Source organism: Lepidochelys kempii, chromosome 8 (genome assembly GCF_965140285.1).
Source record: "Lepidochelys kempii isolate rLepKem1 chromosome 8, rLepKem1.hap1, whole genome shotgun sequence".
NCBI classification, from domain to species: domain Eukaryota; kingdom Metazoa; phylum Chordata; order Testudines; family Cheloniidae; genus Lepidochelys; species Lepidochelys kempii.
The window spans coordinates 1858123-1876636 of NC_136387.1; positions in this window are offsets into that span (position 1 = coordinate 1858123).

An 18514-nucleotide genomic window follows, 5' to 3' on the forward strand; every position below is an offset into this window, starting at 1 on the left:
AGCAAGAGGACGGTGAGAGACAGCGAGAGCCCGAGAAAGAGCTGCAGAAGCAGCAGCAGCATGAACTGGCGGTGGGGGAGCGGAGAGGCCTAGGGGACTTCCCAGGGGCGAGTGGGGATAGACCCCGGGGGGCCAGTTCCGCAGGGAACCTCAAGACTAAATTGCTGCCCCTGGTTAAGGGGGGGTGTGTGGATGCCACCTCACTGCCTTTGAGCAGGCTGGCGATTTGAACCAGGGGGACCCTGCGGAAAAGCCCCGGTGTCTAGCTCCCTTGCTGGGTCCCAAGTCCATAGACTCCGTCAGCCAGATGGGTGGGGAGGTGGACAGGCTCCCACTCCTGACCCCAACCTCTATGTCTGGGTGGAGTCTCCTGGGCCCAGGCCCCTCAGACCCCCAGTGGGAGAGGAAGGTGATGGTCAATGGGGAGACATTCCTGGGGTGGTAAGATCCTGGGACAAAGAGAACTGTTGTCAGGCCCTGGGTGGTGCAGCCTCAGAGGCTGAGGGGCTGGGTGAGCTGGGTGAGGGTCCCAGGGATGAAGCCCCTCGCCCTGCCTATGGCCCAGATTCCTGTGCAGACCCAGGAGGGGTCGGGCTGGCTGGCTGTTGGGGTTCTCCAGGATACCAGCTGCAAGACCCTGTTGTGGGGTGACTGTGTCTCTTTGGGAAAGGATCCAGGCCCTGCTCCTGTAACTGCCGAGGGTTTGAATTTGAATCCAGGGAACCAATCGGCGGAGAGGGAAATGGTCAGTGAAAATGCAGATGACCTGGCTGGCAGGGGGGAGAGCTGCTAGGCTCAGGGTACCTGCCTGCCTGGAACCAGACCCCTGGGGCTCCCCGCCCCCCTTGCACACCGGAGAGGGGGCTCACACTGGCTCTGATGCAGTGAGGAAAGCAGCGAGCTCGCTGCCTACCCCCACTGGGACAGCAAGGGGAGTGCTGAGCACAGTGGGAGCTGAGACCCCAGCTGGGTTGGGGGAGACACAGGCAGGGCAGGGGATCTGTTGGGAGTGGCAAGGTGCTTGGTAAGGAAAGTTTGGATGAGCCCAGGCAGCCTTGTGAGCTGATGGCTGTGTCTAGTCAGCAGGGTGGGAAGGCGAGGAGAGTGGAAGATGAGTGTCCCTGGACCTTACCTGGTACCTGGCTGGAGAATTGTGACAGGGAAGGAAATGTGTCTGTGTCTGTCAGGGGTATTGACTTGCCTATGGAGGGAGCTACCCCGATCTCCAAGCAGTTGTCTGTGACCAGCCTTGTGTGCTGGGACCAGGGGAGAGAGATCCCAAGCTGCGTGTCTGGGAAAGGAGAAAGTGTCTCTGGCTCTTTGTCGGTGGAGCAGACAGAAGGGGCCTTTCAGCCTGTGCTGGTTGAGGGGAGTGCAGTTGTCTCAGAGCTGGTTCTGGATTCAGCTAAAGCCCAGGAAGGAAAGGGTCCTAAATTTGTGTCTGCTCGGGAGAATGGCCCCGTAACTAGGTTGCATCCAGTTAGTGTCTATGTAAAATCCCAGAGACCAGACAATTCTGGTGCTTGTATTTTGCCTGTTGCTCGTGTGTTGTTGGGAAAGGGTGGAGCAACTCTCTCTAACCAGGGTGAGATCCTAGCCAGGGCACAAGGAGAGCATGGAGGTGATTTGATTGTGTTACCTACTGAGGGTGTGGAAACCTGCAGCAAGAAGGAAAAGATTCCTGAACTTGTGTGTGGCAAAGGGAAGGAGAATGCTTCTGACCTTTTATCTAGGAAGTCTGTAAATTTGCCTGAAAGGGGATTGTGTAGGAATCCGCCGGATGGGCCAGAGGTGATTCTGGATGTAAGGGAGACCCAGAAAGAGTCTGTTGTTGCTCAGGAAAGTGTTCCTCTAGAGAAAGCCCTAGGTGAAGAGGGTAAGAGCAGAATTTCTGTGAGGGGTGAATTGTTGCATAGAAAAGCTCTCGGGAAAGGAATCCTCATGGAGTCTTTGCAAGCAGTTTACTGCAACTGAAGGATGTGAAAGTGATTTAATCAAGAAAGTTTCAGTTCCTAACAGTCAGAATTTTCTGTTGTGAATGGATCCACTGACTTTCCTGTTGAAAGATCCAGTGTGGATAGCTTTGAGAAGGTCTCAGATGAAGTGAAAGCTGTTAAGAAAGTTAAACAGTCCGATAACCAAGTGGCTGTGTTTGGCCAGCTTGTTGGGGAGAAGACCCAATCCCAGTTTGACCCCTTGGGGTTTTGGGGTGGCCAAAGGGCACGGGCCTCATAAACCTTCCCACATGCGGCCTGCGAGTGCTATCGACCACCCCCGACCTAAGGGACGGCGTGAAACTGGAAGGGCCTGGTGTAACTCCTACCAAGGAATGGGAGAGATGCTGGGGCATCCATGGGAACGTTGGTGGCTTCGAACTTCCCCAGGTCACCGGCTAAAGTGACCCCGCTCAGTTCGATCTCGAAGGGGGGAGAGATGTGACGAAGTGGGACTGTTCTTAATGTTTCCTCTGAATAGTGTGGGGGTGCCTCAGTTTCCCCTATGCAGTTCTTAAGTCTCTAGATGGTGGGGTAAGGGTGTATGATCATTGCAGAGCCCTAGAGGGCAGGTGTGTGCAGGGGTCTGGACACAGACAATGGCCGACACCCTGTTTCCTGGAAACTGATGGCCTAGCCCTTCCCCCCTGCAAGGTGAGAGCTAAAGGGTTGGAGAAGAAAGGAATCAGGTGACCTCCTGGCCCCGGAAAGGGGAAAGCCCTGAGGAGGAGGGGCTGGAGGGAGCTTCAGTTTGGGGCTGGCTGGAAACATGGAGTGAAGGGCAGACGGGGTTGTCTGGCTCACGGCCCCCCAAAATGGACCCAGCTGAGGGGTCCAGTTCTCTGCACCTACAAGCTCTGTGTTAGACCATGTTCCTGTCATCTAATAAACCTCTGTTTCACTGGCTGGCTGAGAGTCACGTCTGACTGCGGAGTTGGGGGGCAGGACCCTCTGGCTTCCCCAGGACCCCTCCTGGGCAGACTTGCTGGGGGTAGCGCAGGGAGGGGCAGAGGATGCTGAATGCTCCGAGGTCAGGCCCAGGAAGGTGGAAGCCGGGGGAGCTGTGTGTCCTGAAGACAGGCTGCGCCCAGAGAGGAGACTTCCCCAGAGTCCTGACTGGCTTCATGGGGAGCAGTTCCAGAGTATCGCCTGGGGACTCCGTGACAGCAGTATTCAAGATGTGGGCGTACCATGGATTTATATAAGGGCAATAAGATATTCTCCATCTTCTTCTCTGTCCCTTTTTTAATGAGTCCTAACATCCCATTTGCTTTTTCGCCTGCTGCTGCACAGTGTGTGGACGTCTTCAGAGAACTATCAACGATGACTCCAAGATCTTTCTCCTGATCGGTTGTAGCTAAATTAGCCCCCATCATATCGTATGTATAGTTGGGGTTATTTTTTCAAATGTGCATTACTTGACATTTATCCACATTAAATTTCATTTGCCATTTTGTTGCCCAATCACTTAGTTTTGTGAGATCTTTTTGAAGTTCTTCACAGTCTGCTTTGGTCTTAACTATCTCGAGCAGTTTAGTATCATCTGCAAACTTTGCCACCTCACTGTTTACCCCTTTCTCCAGATCATTTATGAATAAGTTGAATAGGATTAGTCCTAGGACTGACCCTTGGGGAACACCACTAGTTACCCCTCTCCTCCGTTCTGAAAATTTATAATTTATTCCTACCCTTTGTTCCCTGTCTTTTAACTAGTTCTCAATCCATGAAAGGATCTTCCTCTTATCCCATGACAACTTAATTTACATAAGAGCCTCTGGTGAGGGACCTTGTCAAAGGCTTTCTGGAAATCTAAGTACACTATGTCCACTGGATCCCCCTTGTCCACATGTTTGTTGACCCCCTCAAAGAACTCTAATAGATTAGTAAGACATGATCTCCCTTTACAGAAACCGTGTTGACTTTTGCACAACAATTTATTTTCTTCTGTGCCTGAAAGAATTTGGCGAAACCCACCCAAATTTGCAAAGCATCTCCGTGGCACCGAATCGGCATTCTGCACCAGTTTAGTGAGGCACTTTACCCTGCTGTGTAAACGAGCCACCTTTGGAACAGGGGTCACCCAGGACATGCCCAGAGATGCTTTGGGTCATTGTGGTGATGGCAGAAAGTCATTGATGAGGATTGCAGTGAGCCCCGGGGTGTATTTTGGGGAGTGGGACATTGCTGAACTCAGCAGGGGGACAGAGCTCTCAGACCCCTTGTTAAAAGCGCCAGGCCAGGAGCTGAGCATAAAATGATCAAGGGGCTGCTTTGCAAAGCAGGATTTAGGAGCAGATAAAATCCCCAGTGCAAACACCCCCCCTCCACCCCCGCCGATCCTGGAGCTGCTTTCCTTGCCAAGCCCCAGGAGCGGATTTGCTTCACTGGTGCAGTGGCTTAGCATGGTGGTGGGGGAGAGCAAGTCTCTGAGAGATGACACAAAACGACATGGCAGCAAACTGACTCCAAACCTGCCATGTGCCCCAGCGCCAGTGTGCTGGGTCCCTGCCTGTGTGATGCTCCTGACGGATCTGCCACCCCACTGTCCCGCCGATCGCCCGCCAGGCCCAAAAGACAGATTTGTGCAGAGATTTCTGGGGCTGGCGTTAGGGCCAAGGGGGACGATTCAGCATTTCGCTCTGAATTAGCCCTGCCCGTGTTTTAGCGCAGGAGGGGGGTAAGTCTCCTGTAACAGCTCTGTTCCCCTGCCTGGTGCTGTGTCGAAGTGCGTCTGTGGGCCCAGGACCCGGTAAGGTCAGGTCCTGCGAAGGAGAGGGAGGTGAGGTTTCACTCAGGGCTGGGACCCTCAGCTGGTGGGACCCTCCCCAGGGCTGGGACATTGCGCTGGTGAGATGCAGGGACTCCCGCAGGAACTGTGACCCACGGTGGCTTTGTCACACTGTGTCGGCTGGTGCTGCTCCAGCCAAAGCAGAAAAACAAAGGAAGGAGAGAAGCAGGCGGCTCTGGGGGAGTTTGGGACCCGCTCTCCAAGTACCCCTAAAGGAGATGGGGGTGGGGAAAGCCAGTGCCAGTCCCATCAGGAACCAAAGCTGAAGTTTCTGTGTGTGGGAGCTTCTGCCCCCCCTCAGCCCTGGAGACCATCCTCACCCTGGGGGCCAGCGGCTGGACAGGTGCTCTGGGGAAGGGCTGTTGTATCCTATGATGGGGATGGGTGCGCTAATGGCAGAGGGGGGGCTCTGAGCACATCCTTCCCCCAGGGCAGGGAGAGGGAGCCCAGGCCTCTCGCTGGGCGTGATGGCAGCTCACATCAGTGCAGGCCGTAGCCGGAGCGAGTCCAGAGCAGCCGGTGCCAGGGTCTAGGCCCCAGTGCAGCGCGAGGTGGACCGGCGGGGGCGGGCTCCTGGCCGTGGTACAGCGTGAGTGTGAATGCCCAGTGGGCGAGGGAGCCGATGTGCGTGTCAGGGGACCCGGGCTGTCCTTTTCCACACACATTGGCACCGCTCAGCTCGCTCTCAAAGGCTCATGAACTGAGCCAAGGGAAAGTGCAAGAGAAAAGCCTGTGTGAGACAGCGTGTGAGTGAGTGAGTGTGGACGGAGGCTGCTGGCTCTGTGAGTGTGTGTGAGAGTGAGGTGGGGGGGACAGGCCAGCATGAGCCGGGAAGGGTGCGTGGCAGGTGTGCCCGCCCAGGCGTGGGTAGCGCTAGTGAACGTGGGTTTCGGGAGGGGGCACACGCCTGCGCTTAGGAAGGAGAGGGCTGCTGGTGGCAGAGTTTTAATCAAAGCTGGGGCTGCTGCAGGGCCGCGGGAAGGGAGGGGAGCTGACGGGAGGAAAGGACAGGGAAAGAAGGATGCCTTTGGCAACGTGTGAGGTGGCTCCTTGCAGGTCCCTGGCCAGCCGGCTGTCTGGCCAGCAGAAACGCACAGGGCAGCCCCAAAGCAGTGAGGTCTTTGTTTTACTGCAACCCTTGGGAGGATGCCACCGCCCCCTCCCCTTTCCGCAGAGCCCCCTGGGTAGGGAGGTCCCTGCAGCCCACCCCAGTCCAGGTGAGAGCAAGCAAAATTCAGATGGCTCCGCAGAGGCTCTTGTATGTACTCCAGGAAGCAAGTCATCACAGAGCCAATCCTGCGGGGGGGTGTGGGGGGGGGGCAGAGCCTAGGCTTCATTCATCCCATTGTCAGTCTATAGCTATCCGACCCCAACAGGAATGATTCGGGCGCTGCTGGAAGAAGGAGGCAGGGAAATAAACTGACCCCCTGGTAGCTACTTGTAAGATTTCAGATTCAAATCCCCCTCTCCCTGCTGGTGCCTGGGGCAAAGTCGATTCCCTGGCAGAGCCCAGCCCAGCTCCGTGCACCCCAGGGACAATGGGCTTTGGCCATGTAGTTGCATCTGGAGGTTTTGATGAGCATGTGGTCCATCAGATTGCCCAGAACATGGGGAAAGGTGCAGGGGAGGAGCATCCCAGCCCAGCACATTGGGACCCAAACTGTCTGAGGCCCTGGTGCCCTGCAGAGCACTACATGTAAATCGCTGCAGAGCCAGACTCTGCGGGCAAGGGCTGGAACAATGGATCATGCAGAGAGAGGGAGGCAGAACACGCATTGGCCAGGGCGTTACACTCCCACAGTGTGTGAGATACTCATCACGGGACGGAGCCGGGCACCGAGAACTGACAGCACCCACAGACCCCATGGACAGCAGCTACTGCAGGCAGATAGCAAACCCCCTGGGTAAGTGACCCTGCAGGGAAGGGCCAAAGAGCAGAGCCCTCAGCATCCAGCCAGGGCACAGTCCTCTCTTCTGGGCCAGCACATAGCCTGCCATCGGGTCCCCAGCTGCAGGACCACCCCAGAAGTCCTAATGGTTTGGAGACCTGCCCTACCCCATGCAGAGACTGGATCTCAGAGGGGAAGCCTGAGCTTGTGCTGGTGATGTGGGCTCAGCAGCTGCTCACGTGGGCTTTCCCCCATGTAATACACTAGGGTGTGGGAGCGAAGGCTCGGCACAGCTGTGGGAGACAGATAGGTGCAGTTATTGACATGGGACAATGTCACCCACTGTGGCCAGGGTGTGAGGGACACTCCCCCGACCAGGGATGGAGAATGGCCACGTTCCCAGGGACTCTGGATTCTGCCTGGGTCTCCTTCTCTCCCCATTCTCCATTCTCCTGCCTGTCTGGGGGTTCTCTTATCTCCACAGCTTGTCTCTCTGGCCCACCTGCGGGGACTTCGATCCAGGTGAAGGGGCCACATTTCACACGTGGCTTCAGCTAACCCTGATTCCAGTGTATTTGGCTGGCCAGTGCCCCGGGGGTCCCACCTGACCTGGCGTGTGGGTTTTAAACACCCCCCTAACCTGGTTGGAACCCATCCTCACTGGCTAATTTTACATGAATTGAATCAAGACTCCCGAGTCACTTTGCCCTGCTCCAAAGGGGCAAGTCCTCTCCCTCCTCCATTCCCTCTGTGCCTCTCTCACTCCCCTGGCCCAAGTTCTTCAACAAGCCAATGCGCCTGCCGGGGGGTTGCGAAACATTGCCCAGCCCGGCTGTCTCTGCCTTTTGCTGCGAGTGTCTCTGGTTAGCACCCTTCAGATGACAAATGTCCCATCCTCCTGGCATTCCCGTCAGCTGCCCGGCGCTGATTACAACCATCAATCACACTGAAAGGCAGAAGATTCATCACTGATATTTGCCTTCTTTTCTCTTCGTTGCAGGGGGACAATATATTTCCTTATGCCATTTACGACGAGCTTTGGGCCTATTTTTGCTGGTGCTGGGTGCTAGCCTGGCTTTACCCATAAACCTCCCTGGCTGGGCCTGGGCGAGCGGTCACCGCCCACCAATGGACTCAGAACCCGAGCAGCTGACCAGGCAGTGGGACACGTCTCCCATATGCACCACATGGGTGACACAGCGCACAGAGCCCATGGACATTACGTGTAGCACTTCGTCTCAGACCAGCAACCCGGGGCAGCCGTTCTGAAGGATGTCGCCTGCAGTGATTGGCCGTCAGAGTGATGTCATTCATGGGGCGGTACTTCCTGAAGTGCCACCTTTTGTGGTGGGAGCCCCAGGAGTCCACAGCCTCTGGAGTGGGCAGCCTAGCTCATCTCTGTGTGGATCAGCTGTTGTGGAAGGGAACGGGAGCCCGGCAGTGGCTCGGGGGAAAGCAGCCAGCTAGAGAGGTCACCGCATGGCCAACACGGCTACAGCACTGCAAAGGGCATGGAACGGTGGACTTGTCATGGGCGCGGGGGCTGCTTTCTTAGCGCATCGCTGGGACGGTGCCCGGCGCCCTCTGTTAAATGGAATCCTAGCCCCGGTGCCTAAGTCACCATGAAACACAGCACCTCGCAACGGCTGGCATCTCGGACTGGCAGCACCTCCTAGCTCTCTTCTCTGCTGCCCCTGGAGAGCTGGCAGCGTGGTCTCGCCAGGACCACAAGTTACAAAACCTTTGTGTGAGACCCAGACCCTGGGCGAAGGCACACCTGTCTGTGCATGGCCCCCTGGGGCTGCCAGGGCGAGTGATGCTGGGGAGAGGGGATGCTCAAAGCCAGATGGCGTCTTTTCTGCATGCAGCAAATCCTCTGTGTGAGACTGCCTGAGATGAACTCTTCAGTTCTCCTGTCTTCTCCAGTTAGCGGCTCGCTTGCATGGCATATGCCCTTCATCCCAGCCCTCTCCTGCTGCCTCTGGTCACAGACAGGGAGCGGGGGCGGACAGGCTCTCGGGAGGCACTGGCTACAACGTGTCTGAAGCTTTCAGATCAAGACCTTTTCCTGCTTTCAGACACTTTTCTAAACTCCCAGAAGTCACCCTCTCTCCAGGACGGAGTCTCCCTGCTGTTCCGTGGCTGCTTGGCTCACTTCCACTCTCCTGAGACCCCCCAGGGCCTGCTCCCTGTTCGGTTTCGCAGCGGTGGGTGGGTACTGCGTGTAGAGGCCTCTGGAGCCGGGAGTGCTGGATTACTGGGTCAGTGAGGTGCTGGAGCGGCGAATACCTGACTGGAGAAGCCCTTCCACTGGGTCACTCCGGGAATGATTGCCATTCGGCTGCAGAAAGCATTCACTTCCAGCTGCCGCGAGGCCTTGCTGTTGCTAAGAAAACGCTCTGATTGCATGGAGCGGCCCAGAGGCGAATGCGAGGGGGACTGGAAACACCACGGGGCTCAGACCGGCGGGCTTTCCTCCACTTGACTTTCAAGACGGCTTCAACATACCAGATTAACCCCCCTCCCTCGTCCAGGTGCGCTCCAGACGTCCTGGTCCCCAGGAGACCCCGGGGCTTCGGCTACCTTGCAGAATGTGCCATGCGTGGAACCCGCTTGTCAAAAATGATCTTAATAAAGTTCCAGAAGCGAGCTGGACAGGGGCACTTTTTAAAATTAGCTTTTGGAAATGGTTCTCCCAAGGCCCATGTCTGGGAGAGGAAAAGAGCCCCAGGCTGGCAGGGCAGGCATGCAAGCCGCTGGATCTTTAGTGTCCAGAGGGTCAAACCGTTTTCACCACTGGCTGCAGCCAGCCTGGTAGAGTCCCGGTGGAGTCAGCGGGGCCAGAGGAGTGGAGCAGAGTTTTGGGGTGGGGAAGGGGACGCGAAAGGATTTGGAGGTCAGGAAGATGATGCTTGTGTCCCTGTTAGTCTGCACAAAGGGCCCTGGCCCCCAGCCCCAAGTATCCAACTGGCTTCCAGGCTGGGGCCATGCAGAGCAGCTGCTGCCTCGTGGGAGAGACAACCAAGTTCTCCCATGGCTCTCACTCCTAAGCAGGGCTCCTCACCTCACCCTCATTTGCAGACATGCCCTGGCTGCATTGTCTGTCACTAACCTCCTTGCTGACCTGATTGCTCTGGAAAACTTCCAGTGCATCTGCGCCCATCCCTTGCCAGCCCCACCATGCTCCTCACTCAGGGCCAGCTAAAAACGCCGGGTCCCTGCTTCCTGGCAGTGGAGGATTGGGCCCCATAGAGCCAGTCAGTTATCAGGGAGGGTATCCGTTCATTCACAGCGTTTCAGGCTAGCTAGTCAGGCCTTTGTTTGCCATCCATTCCCCACAGATTGAGCCCAGTAACTTGTGTTTGACTGCAGTACCTTCCATAGGGTGACCCGACAGCAAGTGTGAAAAATCGGGACAGGGTGTGAGGGGTAATAGGGGCCTAGATAAGAAAAAGCGCCAAATATCGGGACTGTCCCTATAAAATCAGGAGCTCTGGTCACCTTAACCTTCCAGCAGGGCAGCCTGTCTGGATGTGGCACTGTCCAGACATGGAGAACCTACCACTTCCCTGGGGAGTTTGTTCAATGGTGAATCACCCTCACCCAGTGCTTAATCTGTGCCAGGGCTGAGCCCTGGGGTGGCACCTTGAGATTTGGCAGTTCATAGCCCTGGCACGTCTGGGCTTGGCGCATCCGTTGTGAGAGTTACAAATTAAGCACTGCCCTCACCCTGAAAAATGCCTGCCTCCTTTCAGAGCAGAATTTGTCTGGCTTCCGCTCCCAGCCACTGGCTCTTGTTCTGCCTTTTCCCACGCAGTTAAGCAGCCCTTCAGTGCCCACTACTTTCTCCCCAGGAGGGTCCTGGTACACTGTAGCCAAGGCACCTCTCCAGCTGATCAGCTAACCAGCCTGGGCTCTGTGAATCACTGTCCAGCATTGTCTCCAGTCCTTGAGCAATGTCTGTGGCTCTTTTCTGCACCCTTTAAAAAATGTGGGCACCAGAGCTGGACGCAGCGTTCCAGGATCCAGTTCACAGAGATAAAATCACCTCCCACCTCCTTCTCCTCCCCTGTTTGTCCATGCCAGGGACGGCGGCATTGCCTTGTGTATAGAGGACAGGGTCACAGGCATCCGTACCAACAGGGCCAGGGCCCAGAAACGTTCCCTGCTGCTAGGCCTGGCACTGTGAGCTGCACTGACAGGGCCCCTGCCAGGAGCCGTGCTGCCGATGCCAAGACCTACAGCTGGGGCAGGTGCTAAGGCCTGCAGTACTGGGCTCTGTGCTGGGGGGGTGGGGGGGGGCGGTGCAGCCGCTTTGCTCTGAACATCAGGGTGAGCGTTCCAGCCTGGACTCCACGCTACAATGCTCAGAGCCCGCTACACACGTCTGGAGCCAAAACTTTCCAAAGCGCCATCTGTGGTTCCTCTGGATGACTCCCGGGCCTCTCCCTGCTGAGATCTGCCTCTGCTCAGGCCTCATATACGGACCGCCTTGGACTATTAGCCACTACGCTCCTGTCCCTGTGCAAAAGCCGAGGGGAGGGACAGGGCGCCGGGGCTCCGTGGTTCATATGCTCAGGCTGGCAGGTCTACTCGCTGAGGCCAGCTTTGCCAGGGGCAGCCGGGACGTGAACTAGTGGCCTGTCCAGCCCGTGCTGAGTCGGGATGGACTCTCCAGGAACTGCCCAGGCGGGGCAGTTCCAAAGCCCTGCATGTGGCAAGAAGCCGAGACATCGGACCATGGCGAGGGGCTTTTCTCCTTGGGCTTCTCCCCAGCTGGCCCTGGGGAGGCAAAGTTAATTGTTCCAAGGGTTGTGTTTCTTGCACGCTTCTGCCCCCTAGTGGCTCGCACTGTGCGCTGCCTCGCACCGGCGCTGGAAGGGGAAGGTCTAAGTGTCAGAAATGCAAACTGCATGGCAAACACCTGGCCAGCGGAGCTTGGGTTTGCTCGGTCCCAGGCCGGGGCTGGAGCCAGAGCTGGAGCCGAGCGATGACCTCGGCTTAGCTCCTGCCTAGCATTCTAAGGGAGAAAGAAATAACTCCTTATCCTTGGAAAAACAATGAGGAGGACTTGTGGCACCTTAGAGACTAACAAATTTACTTGGGCATAAGCTTTTGTGGGCTAAAGCTCACTTCATCAGATGCACGGAGTGGAAAATGCAATAGGCAGACTGGTAACCACACCAGCTCCCTCCCCACCGGGCCATCCCAGTGGCCCATCTAGCTCAGTATCCCGTCGCCCAGCAGCGGCTGGGGCCAGGTGCTTCAGTGGGAATGAACCGGACAGGGCACTTATCCAGTGACCAACCCCTGTTGTCCACTCCGAGCTTCTGGCAATCATGATTTTTCAGGCTCGGCGCATGATTCTTGAATGCTGGGTGTTGCCAGTCCTGATTTGCAGGTATATGCCCTGTTGGCACATGATGGGCTGAAACCCACAAATTTATCCCCCCCCCTCCATGGAGCTTTCTTCTGTTGCTATTTTTATTTTAACAAAAGGAAACAAAAAGGCCTCGAGCCCAATGCCCAGAGGAGGAGCAGTTTCCCATACATGCCATATAGTTCATACATTCCACACTGCCCATGCCAACCATAAAGCCTGTATATACCATAAGGCAATGCCAACCATATATGCCCTATGTGAGGTACTGACATAACCTGTGACCATATAGATCATTGTTGCAACCAAGGTCCTGTAGTGGCACCAAATCTTGTATAAAGGGGGTCAAATGAGGTGTCTACGACAAGGTTATGGTTGGCTGGTTAGGATTATGCTGTCTGTATGTGTGTATCATTTTTGTTTAGAGTTATAAGTGTTGGCTCTATGCTGTCTGTATTTCAAACGTGTGCTATGCTTCTGGGTGATACACCAGACAATTTGGCATCAGCTCTGCCTAGCCTGCTTGATGGCCCATTAAGGACCATCAGCTATACAACTGACCCACTGAGAGAAGGCAGATATGCCTTGTGACTCAGCCAGGCATGCAGGGACCTGCCTGCCTATGGACAGAACTCTAAGGCTTTCAAGCCATGGCTGGGCAGCTTGTATGTGAGACAAAGGAAGCACAAGCCACATGGCAGAGGATATTAAAGGCCCTGGAAACTCCTCCATCTTGTCTTTAATCCTGCTTCATACCTCTGGAGGGACTTTGCTACAAACTGAAGCTCTGAACAAAGGACTGAATGACCCATCCCAGCTGTGGATGTTCTCCAGAGGCTTGATTTGAACCTGCCGTTTATTCCATCTCTGATACAAGCCTGAACCAAGAACTTTGCCATCCCTGTATGTAATTGATTCCATGTAACCAATTCTAGCTCTCATCTGTCTCTTTTTCCTTTTATAAATGAACCTTCAGATTTTAGATTCTAAAGGATTGGCAATAGTGTGCTTGGTGGGTAAGATCTAACTTGTACATTGTCCTGGGTCTGGAGCTTGGCCCTTTGGGATCGAGGGAACCTTTTTTCTTTTACTGGGGTATTAGTTTTCATAACCAGTCATCCCCATAACAAGTGACACTGGTGGTGATACTGGGAAACTGGAGTGTCTAAGGGAATTGCTTGTGTGACTTATGGTTAGCCAGTGGGGGGAGACCAAAGTCCTCTCTGTCTGGCTGGTTGGGTTTGCCTTGGTGTGCAAAGGAACCCCAGCCTTGGGCTATAACTGCCCTGCCTGAAGCAATTCGTCCTGAATTGGTCCTCTCCATTGGGTCCCACCAAAGCCAGGCTCATTATAGCCTACATGCCATATAGCCTATGACTGCCATACAGCCGGTGCGGACCATAATGCCATGTGTGCCATACTGCCCATGCCAGCCACACACACCATACTCATTGCTTGGCAGAGATTTCAGAGCTCCCAAGCTGCTCAGCCCCCAGACTCATCTCCGACCCCCCAGCAGTGCCAGGATCATGTTCCGTGAAGCGCCCTGGGGCTGGCCCCGTGGCAGGTCCGGCTGCCAGAAGGGAGCTGTGGTGGAGCTCTTCTTCAAAGAGGCCAACGCTTGGAAACAAATGTCAGGGTCTTAAATCTTTTCGGAGGCCCCTAACAGCGCTGGCCAAAGGGGCTCCCATCACTCCTCCCCGTCTGTCCGCCTCCCCCGTGCCCACCAGCATGGATGGGAATGGTGGGCTTGAGGCTCAGTTTCTCTCTCGCTTCCCACCCGGGAGCCTGGCTGGCCTCTGGTGTCGGGCCACTCTTGTGAGCAGGGCTGGCGTTAGGGAGCACAGGCCGCCGAAGGCCAGGTGCTTGTGCTCTGCTCGGAGCCACGGCACTTGGTACTTTTCTTGACCTCCAAGGCCAGCTTCCAGGGCCGGCTTGCTCTGAGCTCCCCGCATGGGAACAGCGCCATCAGGGTTATTCGGGGTGACTCTGCTCCCTCCTGCCGGCACCACGCTAACCCAGCCACAGCGCCCTCCTGCTGGCGACGAGGAGAGTGGCTGGCAGGTGGGCCGATGGCTACGCACTGAGCAGTGAGCAGGAGGCATGAATGCAGCCGGACGTTTGGCTCTTGGGAGGAAGCCAGGAGGGCAGATGGGCAGACAGTGGCTGGCGCAGATGTTCCGCATGAAGGAGCTCGTCCCCCCACCCCCCTTCCAGCCTGGGGAGTATTAAAATTAAAAGCAGCATTTCAAAATTGGTAGCTGTTCTCCAAGACCTTAATTAGCGAATCTCCTCCCCCCAGGCTGTAATGTAATAATCAAAAACCAAAACCAATCCCTTATCTGAGAGATTGGGAGCAGCTCTGCATGCTTAGGCTGGTAATTAAACACTTCAGTTGCAATTATTTTTGCAATTAGATAAGTCTCTAATTGTTATCATAGGTGGCAGAGTTGGGGGGGTTTGTGCTTGTTCCAGTGAGCTATTCTCCAAGGGCTGGGATCAGCACGGCTGCTGCGGGTGTAACCCACACTCCTCCTGGGTGTGGTGTTGTCCCATCTAGTGGCACCGAGACTGGTGAGTCTGTTCTACAGTCTTAGCTAACAGCCAGTTGAGGCTCCCACACTGAGCTCGAGTCCCAGGTCTGATCCCGCCCGCCAACGACCAGGGTCTGTCGGTGTTACATGGGCGCTTCCGGTTCCAGCCCTTGCTGCTTTGCCCAGAGAATGGAGATCCTCGCAAACGTTTGGGGGCCCATTGCAGTGGGTTGGGGCACCTCTGTGCAAAGCCCTTGGGGGTGCAGTTCTGTCCTAGGGGATCCCTGCAGGTCCTCGGTTGCAAGGTGGTGCTGTGCCCGGGGATGTGAGGGATCCCAGAGGAAGAGTGTAGGGCAGTTTCAGCTCTTCTCTCCCCAGTTCAGTCCTGCTGTGCCGAATGCCCCTGCAAGGATTAGTGCCCTCAGCTCCACCAAGTAAGGCGGGGCGTAAAATTGGCATGTGCGTGGGAGACTGGCAGCCACATGTGGCTCCAGCCCATGGCGTGTAGAGGGCCAGAGTGGGGCTTTCACTGCAGACAGCTCCCACTGGGCTTCCTGGCCTGGCCCTATCTCCTCGCACAGCCCGTCTCTCAGCCACCCCCGAGCTGCCCCGCGGCAGAGAACACCAAAATAAAGCCCCAGCGAGGGCCCCGGCTCCCAGAGCTTTTCCATCAGCCATCTCCACCGGCGCCCGCCAAGCTCGAGCTCTGACCCAGGGACCCCAGCAGGCGCCTTCTTACACCCCACACTTCTCTCTAGGCCGTCTGCCTGGAAGTCACCTAGGAGCTGGATTCTTTCTCCTGCTCTAGGCGCCTACCCACTCCCAGTAACTTCCTCGCCCCATTGAGCTCTTGCTGGACCAGCTGTTCTTCAGCCAGCACCTGACCCCCAGCCCTAGGTGGGGCCAGTCACACTGTGACAGGTGGGTAAAAGGACCTAGCAAGAGGTTATACCAGCGCCCTCCCCATGGCTCCCATGTGTTGCAAAGGTAACCCTGGCCCTTCCATCTCCCCCCTCCCCACCCCGTTGGCTGTCAGCTTCATGCTGGTTTCAATTTAGTTTGCGCTATGAGCTCCCTGGGGCATTTGTCTGCAAAGTGCAGGGGCCAGCTCTGGGCTCGGGGACAGATGAATGCTAGGAAACCATTCCAGAGACAAAGCAAACACTAAGGACAGTTAGGGCTGGGCTGGCCTTTTCCTTCCTAACCCTTTTTCCCCATGGAAAATTGGGGTTTTGACGCAACAAAAATCTCCATAGCAAACGTTGGCTTTGCTGCTGTAGTAACCATGCAGTGCTGGGGGCTGGCTCAGCACAGCGGCAGGCTGCGTCTGGGCTGAGCAGGGCTGATTTATGTCTTTGGACCGTATGCACCCAGCACCGCATCTTGTGTGTCGTTTACCCCTGTGCAGTGTGCAAAATGCTCCCAGAGCAGCACAGGTGTGTCCTAGCCAGGCTTTGCCCAGGTGCAAGTGACACGCCCGGTGCAGAGCAGCCGTGCAGGACAGCTACTTGGGGATTTGTTGATAAAACTTTTTTTGGTCAGAAAAACGCTAATTTGTTGAAACTAAAACTGTCTGTGGGAAAGGGTCATTCTGAAAAATGTGGGGGGGAGGAGAAGCTTTGAAATGGCTAAAGTGAAAAATTTGGGGGTTTCTTTGTTTCACGATAACTTTGGGTTTAGAAATTGAAGCAAAAAACGAAAAAAAAAAAAATTGAAACGAAACATTTCAAAAATGTTGAGACAGAAGCTTTAGCTTGACCCCAACAGATTTTTTTTCAGCTTATTGGTTCACAGACATTTCTGAGCTTGGGATTCTTTTGTCCTGATTTAGGACTGGAATTCTGTTGGCAATCTCAATTTTCCCCCCAGGACGTGCAAACAGTTTCCCACTGGGAAGCGGGAGCCCTTTGAACTCTGCCTGGCTAGAGCTGAACTCTGTGCTAGGCTGGTGGCTCGGGGGAGGAGTTTTCAGGGTCCCTTGATCCTCATGGGGGGAGCTGGGCAGCCTGGGGCAGCTTTCAGAACCCAGGCCCAGGGCCCGGGGCCAGGAGGAGAGAGGCCGCCTGATGCCTGAATCGGCTGTGCCGGGGCAGCAGGCAGGTGGCGCTCTCGCACTGTGCTCCTGCTTCCCGCTGTGCTCCCCAGCTCCCCGAATTGTGCAGGGACAAGGTGGGTGAGGTTCTGGCTTTTATTGGCCGGGGAGAGCCAGACCCTGTCGAGCGACACAGAGCTTTGCAGTGAGTTTCCTTCTCTCTTCGGGACTCCTTAGGCGTGTGATGTGGCATTACCCGTTAGAGTCTGGCTGGGCCGGCCCTTAAAACCCTGGCCCCCTCCCCAGCTTTTGCAGCCCTCTGCCCCCTGCAAGATGTTTCGAGGTCTGCGCTGAACTGGGAGAAACGGCGGCTCTGTATGAGGAGGAGGCGGAGGAGCCCAGACGTCCCATCCAGCAGCGTTGCCAGGCATCATCGGCGGCCGGCGCCGGCTGGCAGGGAGCTAGTGGGAGGAAGGACACGAGAGCAACTAAGTCTGACTCAGCAGAGAGTCACCACCATTGTTATTCCCCCCAGTTCCGCTTGGAAATGGCCGTCAGGAGGAAAAGAACCTTGTCCCCGTCGACGGCATGTCGGGGCCGTGGGGGAAGGGAGCAGATTTTGGTCGCTCACTACGGGAGGTGAGTCTAGGTGAGGGAGCTGTGCCATTGACTCCAGCTGCCCGCAAGCCCCAGATCCGGCTGAGCTGGGCTGGGCGTGGCACTCGGGGGTGGGAAGCATATGCCAGTTCAGCACTCCCCCGTACCAGCGCTGCCAGGGGCTGACGGCCTCAGGGCTGGCTTCATGCTACCCAGTGATTCCCCTCTGCCTGGGGAACCCTCAGGTGCCCTGCTGGGGTTGCTTTCTAGCCCCTGGGTGCCACTGGAATGTGCCAAGGAGCTAGCCCTGTGACACCAGCTGGACCTGTGGCTGCTCCGTCTCCCTGAAAAGCAGCCTCCAGGGGTCTCCAGCTGGGAATCCCCCAAACTGAGACCCCTAAACTTAGTGGCTGCTTCTGGCCCTTCTGGCCTACGCTGTTCCCAGGCCCAAGGTGCTAATTGTGAGCTGACAAGTCAGAGACAGGCTTCAGAGTAGCAGCGTGTTAGCAGACGTTCTCCCTTTCTGTTTTGCAGACTTCTCTCCTTCCGGCAGCGAGCGGCTGGACATGAGCCCTGCCTGGGGCGTGCTGGGGCCGGAGCAGACACAAGTCGCCTGGCTTGCGGCAGGTAAGCTGGGACCGACCCTCGCATGCCCCAGGAGCCCTGGGAGTGAAATGGGGAGTTGCTGCCGAGCTGCGGGGCAGGGAGAGTCCTGCTCACCCCGCCCAGCGGCTGGGCACAGGAAGAGCGTGCGTGCTCCTGCAGGGAGATGCCCAGACCCCACAAGGCAGTCGCATCCTCACTGCCACACACTGTGCCGCACCCTGTCCAGAGCCCGGGCGCCAGGCCTGGCTTGGGTGGTGACATCCCTGTTCTGCCACAGGACGGGTCAGGGGCCCACACGTCTCCGCAGGGGAGAGCAGCCCAATAACTGACACACGCCCTGGGAGCCTCCTCCCAGCCATTGGGGTCCTCGCAAGAGCCCATTTCCCGGGCACCCACAGGGACCATTTCCAGAAAGCAGGCGGCAAAGGCCCAGGGTGGGAATGGCTGATGCTACAGCCAGTTGGGAACTCTGCTTTAGCCTTGGCTGCACCATCCCCTCTTCTAACAACCGCCACCCGCCTGAGGCTCACCTGAGAGCCGGGAGCCCCCTTCAGCCCCGCAGGGGAAGGATCCGACATCAGCACTCACTGCAGGACAGGAGCGATCAGCTTTATTCATTGGAAAGGGGCCTCTCTTCCTAACATGGAGCGGAGAGGTAGTCCCCAGGGGTTCCCCCTCACGCTGGCTCTCCGGC